This window comes from Danaus plexippus, chromosome 15, assembly GCF_018135715.1.
Source record: "Danaus plexippus chromosome 15, MEX_DaPlex, whole genome shotgun sequence".
NCBI lineage: Eukaryota > Metazoa > Arthropoda > Insecta > Lepidoptera > Nymphalidae > Danaus > Danaus plexippus.
In genome coordinates this window covers 9,513,343-9,524,659 of record NC_083547.1, presented here as the reverse complement: position 1 = coordinate 9,524,659, position 11,317 = coordinate 9,513,343, and the positions used below count along the sequence as shown (strand labels likewise).

At 33.4% G+C, this 11,317-nt stretch overlaps 1 long non-coding RNA gene across 1 annotated transcript; it reads right to left on the bottom strand.

The window, feature by feature from the left end:
* Positions 1 to 6,941: 6,941 nt before the first annotated feature.
* On the bottom strand, positions 6,942 to 11,086 carry LOC133319223 (uncharacterized). The gene is made up of 2 exons (XR_009752909.1): positions 11,016 to 11,086; positions 6,942 to 9,771 (listed from the first exon to the last, which is right to left on the bottom strand). It is a non-coding gene; the product is annotated as an uncharacterized LOC133319223 (long non-coding RNA).
* Between the last annotated feature and the right edge of the window lie 231 nt (positions 11,087 to 11,317).

Below are 11,317 nucleotides of genomic sequence, written 5' to 3'. Positions count from 1 at the left end.
TTAGGTTGAAAAAAAAAAAAAAAAAAAACTTTAGAAAAGGTATTCTGTCATTACTGGTCCTCATATGAATAAATATGTCAGGAAATTTGTGGATAATTGTATAACTTGCTAATTATCTAAATGTCATTCTGGCAAAATCCAAGCTGAATTGCATACCATCCCAAAGGTTGCATGTCCGTGACATACTACACACATAGATGCAACTGGAAAATTGACGGGTAAAAATGACTTGAAAGAGTATGTTTTCGTCTTAATAGACGCTTTCACAAAATATACGATCCTTTATCATGCCAAAAAAATTGATTCTCCTAGTGCTATATAGGCATTGAAATACAGCGTTTCTTTACTTGGAGCTCCCAGTCGTATTATTGCCGATCAGGGTAGGTGCTTTGCAAGCAAAGACTTCAAAGAAGTTTGTGATTCGCTCTGTATTAAACTTCATTTAATAGCCACAGATACGAATCGTTCCAATGGGCAAGTAGAAAGAGTATTGAGTACTCTTAAGAATATGCTTACTTCAATTGAAACTCAAAACCATAAGTCCTGGTAAGATGCCCTTCCCGAAGTCCAAATAGCTTTAAATTGTACTTTCTGTCATGTGACCAAGTCTAGTCCATTAGAAGTGTTGATATAGTCCATTAGAAGTGTTGATAGGGAAAACGGCGCGTCCATTAAATTTAATGATTCCAAACAGTGATAGAAATGATTCTGTAGATTTACCTTTGGTAAGAGAGCGGGCGGCCCAATCAATACTGACTCACGTTAATACTGATAAAGTAAAGTTTGATAAGACAAAAGTTAAAATTAAACATTTTAAAGTAGATGTTTACGTCCTCTTAGAAAACCATAAACGCAATAAAACCAAATTAGACCCCAAATTTAAAGGTCCTTACCTGATAGCTCAACTTCTAAGCGGTGACAGGTATCTCCTGAAAGATTTAGATTCTAAGCGAACATATAAATATGCCCATGATCGCTTACGAGCCTTGCCCAAGTTTTATGTTCCACTCGAATTAGATCCTAATCTTATTGGATGCGCCGGTGACGGCAAAAGTATGTAATTGACTTTTATGTTTTGTGGTAAAATTCTATACTTTCTTTAATTATTAGAAATATAGATCTGTGTGATTAATATCTTGACAAAGATCTGTGTGGTTTATATCTTGTCAAAGATCTGTGTGAATAATATCTTGACAAAGATCTGTGTGGTTTATATCTTGTCAAAGATCTGTGTGAATAATATCTTGACAAAGATCTGTGTGGTATATATCTTGTCAAAGATCTGTGTGATTAATATCTTGACAAAGATCTGTGTGGTATATATCTTGTCAAAGATCTGTGTGAATAATATCTTGACAAAGATCTGTGTGGTATATATCTTGTCAAAGATCTGTGTGATTAATATCTTGACAAAGATCTGTGTGGTATATATCTTGTCAAAGATCTGTGTGATTAATATCTTGACAAAGATCTGTGTGGTATATATCTTGTCAAAGATCTGTGTGATTAATATCTTGACAAAGATCTGTGTGGTTTATATCTTGTCAAAGATATCAATAGTAAGATGAGATATAATGTTGACAGTCTTTAAAAGGTTTATGATGGTTTCTGTCAGAATAGCCGAGCGTAACCAAATATCAAATTTCTTTATTTGATTTTAGATTCTGTTAGGACACACGAGGACGTGTGATGTTGCAGGATGGCCGTGACGGCGTATTAAGAAAATATCATATAACTACCTCATTTTAAGAAAATTATTTGATTATATTTCTTTTGTTTATATTTAAATGTGTTCGTTTATTTATGTGATTATATTTAGTTGATAAATATTACAAATGTAATTTTAAAAGACACTCAATTTATTTTAATTTTGCTAAGAGCCGACGCTAACGTCACTTAGATTGTCGAGTGGGGTTGCTAGTGGCGCCAACTTCGTAGCAGTCACCAAGGTATATAAATGGGAGCAGTCGCATTGTAAGGGCAGTGTTTACTTGGACACGGTGTTGGACGCACACTCGCCAATCCACGTGGCTCAAATTCATAATTGCTATTCTATAATAGTAAATTACTTTCGTGGTGTTAATCAAATAGTGACAAGTGAAATAAAGTTATTGCAAAGTGTATTGAAGTTTTAATCATTGGATTGCAATATGAGTGTTTGACAAGACCCTAATGGGCTCGGCGCTCCGACATATATATATAGCTAGTGTTCACTAGAGTTTCTTCATTTCTGTTTTGTTGTATGAACAAGGTTCTTTATGTATATCATTAAGAAATTTCTTTTCATCATTCGACAGAGCAGAGCAGTGGCTTCTGATTGTCATCTGATGAAATAATTACAAAGATTGAATATTGACAACGCTTTGTTTAACAAATGCATTAATTACAGATCTGTTTTATGAAATACTTTTGTTAAATAATACTACAAAGTCACAACGACTACAAAGTCTAATATCGAAACAAGTTACACAAACTTTACATTGTAAACATTAATGTACCATATGTATTCTCCATATGTACAAAGTACATAATTAGAAATAAAATATTTTTCATCCCTTTAATGTCTATTCAGAGTTCCTTCTGTCAAAAAATATTTTCTTAACTTTTACGAAGTAGTCAAATTAATATAACATTGATATAAAACCTGCAGCCCCCAGCCTCAGTGACCAGGAACTGAGGAACAATCTGAGACTGGGATCGTGTGTGAGCGTGCTCCGCATAACTGGCTTTGATCGAAGAATGTCCGAATCTGGAATAACGGAGCTCTTCAAAGCTTTATCCGTGAGAGCAAGTTTCATGGAGCGAGTTCCATCACTTTTCTTTCATCTTTATGATCGGAATGACCGGCTTTTGTATTTTTAAGTCAAATAATTTTTCAGAATATAATTTAAAATTTATTTGCGAATTCTAATAAACACAAAACTTATTCAGCGTCAGTTTAAGGGTTCATGTGATGAATTATTCAAAATGAGCATAACAAGTGCGGCTGTAAGTACTCTTATAACCCCGGTGTCACGTCGCAAATTGAGTTGACGCGGATGAAGGGAGCAGGCAAAGGGACACTTGTTGAACCCCGAGTGACGTCACTAAACTTGTACGACCCCGACACGACACGACACGACGTTTGACAAGATTACCTAAGATTACAAAATCATTTCACTTTTGTGGATGCTATGACTTTCATCAAACCGATGAGAAGTATTTCTTAGACATGTAAAAATTATGAATAAAAAGTGTTTTCTTTTTGAGAATATTTCAATGTATTTCTAGTTTATCGTACGTTTTATATTTCTGTACACACGTATGTGGCTGTATAGAAACGTTAGTGTATGTGTGAGTTGGTTGAGTCAGGCCGGACACGTGACGCGACACTTCAAGTGCTTCGTTTGATCGACTTCAGAAAGTCCAGCGCCCAACGAGTCCTCGTTCCTCGCTCCACGTTCCACGCTCCCCGCTGGCGGACTGCCAACAGACGGCTTTATGTTGACGGTAAAAGGCTAATTCACTGCTCAAACTTATTTTACTACTGAAATTGCCTGTTTTATTTATTGAATATTTATAATTACAAATTATTGTATTAAATGCATAATATAATAAATTCTAAATTGTAAGAATATTGTTTCTGCAGAAGAGTCAGGGGATTCAAATGGTCAAATATATATATTTCTCTGTTTTAACAAACAATGTTTTGTTAACTTCGTTTCATCTGGGGGCTGGTATGGAAGATTGTCTCATAATATCATGAATCTGTCATCAGCCAACGGACGGCGCTAGGAATTTCATTTAGTTTCCGTAACACTGCAGTGTGGTCATTAGTTTAGATGAATTGCTATCGACCTCAGTCAATATTGAACCGCAGACTGATGGCTTCATGATTACTTTGTTAAATAGTCAGTTTGTTCAATATGAGACAACACAGTATCGACGCCTGTGATGTGAGATGAGAAAAGAAAACCAGAACTTCTGGAATGTCGCGTAAGTCGATGTTTTCGTAAGGTGATAGTTAATTGGAGCAGAATTAATTAAATCAAAACTGCGAGTAACTTAACTGAAGACTTGTCCGAGGGTTTTAATGTTCCTATTTTATATTTTATCGAAATTTTAAAGCCCAAATGATAAGTAGGTAACGGATAAAACATGTTGTAAATTGAAAATCCATTTTCCTTCAGATATTATAAGTAACAGAGCGAGCCATTTGCAGGTGAGCTGAGCGTCCTCTACGTTTGTATGTAAATAGTACTTATCTTTTACAAGTAGTTCCAATCTCCGGCTGCACTTGAACTGATCTTGGCAATTTTCCATTCGGTTCTGTTATTACCATCCAACGTTTTCTATTTTGCCAAAATAGATTTAAAATAAATTTTTATCACCACTTTGTATTGATTTTATTGAATACATCTGAAAAGTTCTTAAATTTGAAAATCTTTCAGGAAAATATATCATAGTGCATAATTAATATTCCATATATTGTGGTCGTAGATGTCGATTTATTACTTATTGATTATTACGAGCTATTATTACGTAAATATAGAGGTCTAGAACTTCCTAAATTTTAAGAAACGTAAATAAAAAAATTTACATTAAGAGTATACAAAATATTCAAAATACAAATGAAAGCAAAACAGTAAAATATGTTAAAATAGAACACGCAAAATGAAGTTATAAATATGTAGACGAAGAAGTTAGAGAGTAACTGAGTCAATACAACTCCCCTCCCTGTTATATTATTTATGAGAATGCTTAAAACCGCCAAACTTCAATATTGCATTCAGTCAAAGTCTCTGAAGAGCGTCACCGAGAGGAGAGTAAATATCAATGAATACGTGCAAATACGTTCGAACGAATTTGAGAGCGGTTAAATCTACAACTCAACGAGCACGTTCCTGTTGAATGTTTATATAAAGTTACACTTTTGACTAATTTTATAATCATATACTATTGTTAGGTGATTGATAGACTTTTAAAACAAATATAATGAACGCTGAAACAGAAAAAATATTAAAATTTAATAAAACTTCGCACAGAAATGGAGTTTGTTTGAGTAAACTTGTTAAAAGAATGTTAGTTGCAGGTCCGACCTAATTTGTTTCTTGTTGACCCGCACCTCAAAGCAGGCGTTTAATAAATAAGCCGTTGGCCCTGACCGGCTTCGCCTGACCTCTCGGAATCTCCACACCCGCGAGCGTTGGCTCCGAGCCAGAGATCGCAGTGATTGCCTGATCTTCATTACCTCATCATGACTCGCCCAAAATGTTATTATATTGACCCGTATTTGGGACATCCTTGAGGTAGGTCACATGAAAATAGTTTCTGTTCAATCACATCTGCAGGAAATCTGTTCATGTGTAAGAAAAACATATCTTCATGACCCCTATACAATGTCAAAATCTGGTAATTTAAAAAGTAGCAGAAAATATAAAGAATAATCGGTAATGGTGAGCGTTCAAGATAAAGACATCGGTTTTTCTTTCTTTCCTCAGCTCTTAATATGTCAATTAGTAAGCATATATTTTATATGTACATACATATATACTCAATGAGTGAAAAATTAGCTTTGACCCAATTCATTTTGTTTCGATAACAATCAAACAAGCCGTACCTCCAGCTGCCCGGGGCGTGATGAATATTTTAATATCGCGTAAAGTCACGATTCCGCCCGTAGCGGTATTTAATTTGGCCGCTTCAACCCTCATTCAATTCAATAACTGCGGGGTGCGTATTATTTTACGAGTTTCAAACTATTGTACATCGGGACGCCATTAAACTATGCAAAACCTTGACATCGCGAGCACGCCAAAGGTCCTGTCGTTCCATTTCAAAGTTTTTATTCTACCGTGCTCATAGACCGGGAAGTAATGTACGTGGAAATTTAAAGTAAATATTTTATGCGCTTGTCAATTTGTACTTCATCTTGGATTCATAAAAAGTCATAAAAATGTTTGTTCAAAACTTCACATCTCCAAATCTGATGAACTTAGAAGTCAATCTTAAACTATAACTTCATTTCAGGAATTTTTAAAACTTTAGTTATAATGGACTATTCTTATTACACTTTCATAAAATCTCGATGATTAAAGGCAAGAAAATAGCTTTCTGAAGTGAGGCGCCGCTTTTATGTAATTTAATTTCCTCGCCGAGGCGCTCGTGATTACAGAATGTTTGATATTAAAAGTTAACTCATGGAATATAACATTTAGACATTACAATTATGACAACTAAAAATTTCGTCAAGATAATGCAAGATACAAATATGGGAGGATGCTTATTAGAAAATGTCTTTTATGTATTTAATGAATATTTAATTATAAAATTAATGCGTCAAAACTGAATGTAATTGAGTAAAGTAAGATACAGGTGCGGACACACATTTTCTCTCTCTCGTTCTCTCATAACCATACCAATAAGATTAAAATATATGCATAAATTGTTACTGTATGTATGAAAACAGATAATAATAAAAAATATCTGTCTATGTATAAACATGTATTTTAAGTTTTACTTCGGTGGTCGTAAAGTCCGAATTCCGCTGTAATTATTATAATTAAAATTATAAAAAACTAATGTAAAAACACTTCATTTTCTCCTTATATTAGCTATCCACCAATGAAACTCCCGTTAAAATTGGTCCGGTTGATTCAGAGACGAGGCGGCACAAACGGACAGACAAAAAAAAGTATATATTTTATGCATACTCATTTTTTAATAGCAGTTCTTTTAGTGTTACAAACAGACAATCCAATTTTATTTATTTATATATTGGGAAACGACAACAATTAGGAAAAATATAATTATAAAATAAAATCCTTGGCATGAAAAAATCAATAACGTTGTTAGACTATTAGCGACGAGCCATTGCTGCCTGTGAGCCTCTCCTCTCTAAGGATATAAGATTATTTTTCCTATTAAGCATCCCATTTATATTTTGAAATCAAACACAAATCCACAACCGATGATGTTTAATATTAAGAAAACAGTCAGAACCTATAGAGATGTAAACATCTGCTCAGTTTTTGAAAATGTTTTGACGTCTATATTCTCACGTCTATCCAATACCTTTTGTCCAACCTTAATATAATATACATGCAACATAAATACAAAAGCTCTATTAAATGTAAGAAAAAAAAAAACAAATAAAACAATGAGATGTATCAAAGAACATAATAAAAAAAATTGAGAAAGAAAGTAAAATCAGTAAAAAAGGCTTTACAAGTTACAATATTTGTAGTTCCAGGGATATTTTGTTGTAGCCGGTCATGTAAAGCTAAAAACAAAACGTGAAAACCGATTGTCCGGTTAAATTAATGTTGTATATGGAGCAAAAACAGATCCAGTATTAAATCGCAGGTCGCGTCCGCCTCTCCGCGGTCTAGCAGACCTTAAAATACAGACGACCTCCACAAAAACTCACAAACTCTGCTAGTTAGTGGAATTGAATTTTAAATCCGCTCCAGAAGTTTTGCACTTCACAAAAAATCTTGAGATATTATTGCGGGGACGCTAATTGAAATTATTTTTGTTTTTTTCCAATGAATTGTAATTTTTAAATATAATGTTTGTTGCAAGAAGTTAATGAGGTTGAGATAAACGCGGTCGGAAACTAATTTAAAGTTGGCAAACCAGATTTGTCGCGAGAATGCAACTCACCGAAATGCAATTTTATCGCGCCATTCGCTTTCAACGGTTGGTCAGATTGACGTTCTGTTTTATTTTATAACAAAATAAATATTTTCGCTGCAAACAATAAATTTATTCGATGGTACGTTTGACGGTAATAATGTCTTCTATTGTACTCATTGTTTCATAAATTACCGTGAACTGCTTTGGGAATGACCTTGATATCAATCAATCAATAAATATCAATAAATTAAAAGTTTTAATAGAATTTCATGTCAAAATAATTAAAATAGCGATGGTAATAATATGAAAGTGTTTGAAAAATATATACCTTCTTTTTCTATAAAAACTCAGATTCAATTCAGTATAAGATGAGAGGCAAAGTCAAAAGTTTTTTGATATTCTTATTATTAGAAAACTTAACAATACTCTGACACATACTATTTTCAGGAAACCCACACGTACTGATAGGTATCTCAATGGAAAAGCACAGCTTTACCTTAGCCAATTAAGTACCATTATTAATCTTTGTTTCAGAGGGCCTTACACCTTTGCGATGCGGATCTAAATGCCGAGCACCAGCATGCCGAGCAAAGCATGTTCTCATCATAACCATTCAACTGTGCCTCCCCTGCATAACAAAAACCACTTGAAGCCATCCAAAGTTCGGCAACTAAATGCCATATTAACGTATGTGACGGTAGTTGCTGAAAGTATAGGCAATATATTAAAGTAGATTTTCATCAAAACAATGTATAAACCACATTAAAGAGTGGGACAGTATTGGAGACCAATTAAACTATCATCCCTTTTCGACAAGCGGTTGTGTAAAAACTTGATTATGAGAAGCATACACAAGACAAATGAAGAGGGGAATCGGTACAAGGGTCAAAGAATATATCTCAGATATTAAAAACAGAAGTGTGTCATAGTCCTCAGCGTGGTTCCACACAGGTGACAAATCAAGCCACTACATCCAGTTCAACTCGTTGCTCGCGAAGACAGGCATATTCTGAGATAACTCCGCGAGATCATTGAAATTAAAAATCTTTCTAAATTCAAAAAGGGAAATGGCTGGCAAATATCTAAAACGAAGGATACCCTTAACAAACATATAAAATCCCTTGTCCGTGACCATACTACTGGTCCTCAATGTACTGTACAATGGACTGTATCTTGAGGATGAGTTAGCATTTCAGTACAAAATCAAAATAAATTGAAAATCGGTTGCAAATTTCAATTTAATAACACATTGAAAATGTTAATAAAATAGTTCAATGCAATTGTTTTTGTGCTCATCAGAACTTTTAGAATAAAATTATTACTACGTTTTCAACAGAGAACATTTTTCCTTGCAGCATTTTTAATTTGATGGAACATTCTGACGCAGCAGATTCATGTAAATACTGCCGCGAATACAATGAGTACAATATTAAAACATATATCTTATGCAAATAAATGAACACGCGCACAGCAGACCTTAGAATATACAAACATATAAAGACACGTACCAACGATCACTGGCGCCTCCGTATGTAGACAAATGTGCTTTAAATAGGTGATTTTTCTCAGTCAACCATTAAAATTAAATAATATTATAATGTTTATTTGAACTGACAGATTTTCTATTAAATGTAATAATTTTCAATTCCAATTCCGATGCAATAACGTTGAAGATAACGTGAAATTCTGATCACGATCTTATCTGGAAATGTATTTTCTCCATAAAATTGATGCGATGGTATTGAATAACTGAATGTCTTCCCTCGACGGAGCTCGCTGTACACGGAGTGATCCATCACACTTATGCATCTGATTTCTTTCATTCCTCTTATTGTATTTTTCGCATTTGTTCCTCACAACAACATGCGTATGATCCATGCGAATAGTTTACAAATGGAGTTTTTTTTATTTTGATCAATTAAATGTTTCTAAAGATAGCGTTGAGAATATTTGTAAAGGTTGTTATTTTAAAGAAAGTGGCAATAATGATGAAATGTATAATTCTCACGTAGCTTCAAGAGAATAATCCAGATATCCAGAAACGAAAGTTTCTCTCCATTGAGACAGTGTGAGTTAGTTTCACAGAATCCTCACTAAAGTATGCAAAGTTCTGTTCTCAAGTTCGGAACATCCCGGTGGCCACATTACTCCGAACTGAAAAGAATAATACATTCATTTATTATTTCTCCAACTAAAGTTTGAATAAGTTAAATTAATGCGATTGAAAATTTTGTTCTACTTTCTTGCGAATTCTGCAACTGAAAAATATTTTTCTTTTTAACTTCCGCTTCCGCCTTTTCGTGAGTTTTGAATAAAAATAATTCGCGATGTACCGTTCCGTATCTTATAGATTTATTATTGTTGGATGTCAGCTCATCTAAGGGGTCTGTAGTAATGGTGTTTACGATGATATGATCAGAGAGTGTCGGCGACGGTATGTAAATCACCTCACTCGGAGCTGATTGGACGTGATTGCGGAACGGTGGATATGACGCAACTAATGAAACAAAACACTATTAAACAGGGTTTGTGTTTCGTATTCGTTTTTAATATAATGTTATTTAACTTGTTTAAACAGACAATATATTTTGGGTAATAAGTCTAAAGTTTACGAAGAAAAGTAAATTATATTCAAAAAGTCATAAGTGGCATAACGGTGTCAATAAAGATCTAATATCAAATAGTATTAATGTACCGGATTATGAGTTCATATAAATAAATAAGATTTTTTTTTTGCTTCTGTCAAAAATAAATTTTGCTACCAAATCGCGTGTCTAGCACAAAAATATATCCTTAATACTACACTAATAGTTTGCATATTATTGTTGTTGGGAAAAGTTAAAACTGACGTTTTGTAGATAAAACATAAATGTGCTTAGAAAACATAGATTCATATAACATACATGCTGGTATCGATTAATATTAAAAGTGATATAAAGAAATTGTTAGTCCTTCAATTAAGTACATTATTTTTTCGATACTAAAATTCTTTACTAAAAAGCTGTTTCTAAAAGTTGTTTTTGTCTATAGAATTAGTTTTATTTAAAAATCTCATGAAAAAAATATTCGACCGTTTTCCTCTCACAAATCCTTTAAACGTGTGTCTTCGATTCATTGAGTCGACCTTGATGATCTAGTGGTCTTTGTCTCATTTTCAATGTTATTACAAAACATAATCAAATAATAAACATAATCAAGTCAAAGTCAAATTAAAGATACATAAAATAAACAAACAAAGAGCATTTGTGGCTCTTATGATCATCACTCCATAAATTCCTTATTGTAAATATGAAATATTTCAAATCGATATAATGTTTGAGTCTTCATCCCACCTGTATCGAGAGCGTCAGCCGTGTGATATGCTCTCGTTACAATAATTTCATATTAATAGTTATTACCTCATTCTGTAACACAGCTCCTATCCACTCGACAGCGACGACATTCCTTAGCGTGTTGAACATAAATAACTATCAAGCCACATCACACGCTGTGTAGTATCAAGCCGATATATATTCTGTTGTTTATCTTAAAAGTAATTTAGAAATTAGTCTCAAGTCTCGTGTTTTCTTTTATATTATATTCGTCGCGTCATATACTTTAGTTCCATTTGGGAAAAATATGTTTTTACATAAAAATTGCAGCTCTGATAAGAGTTTAATTGTAAATGAATTTTGTGTATAGCGATGCAATATTTAATAAT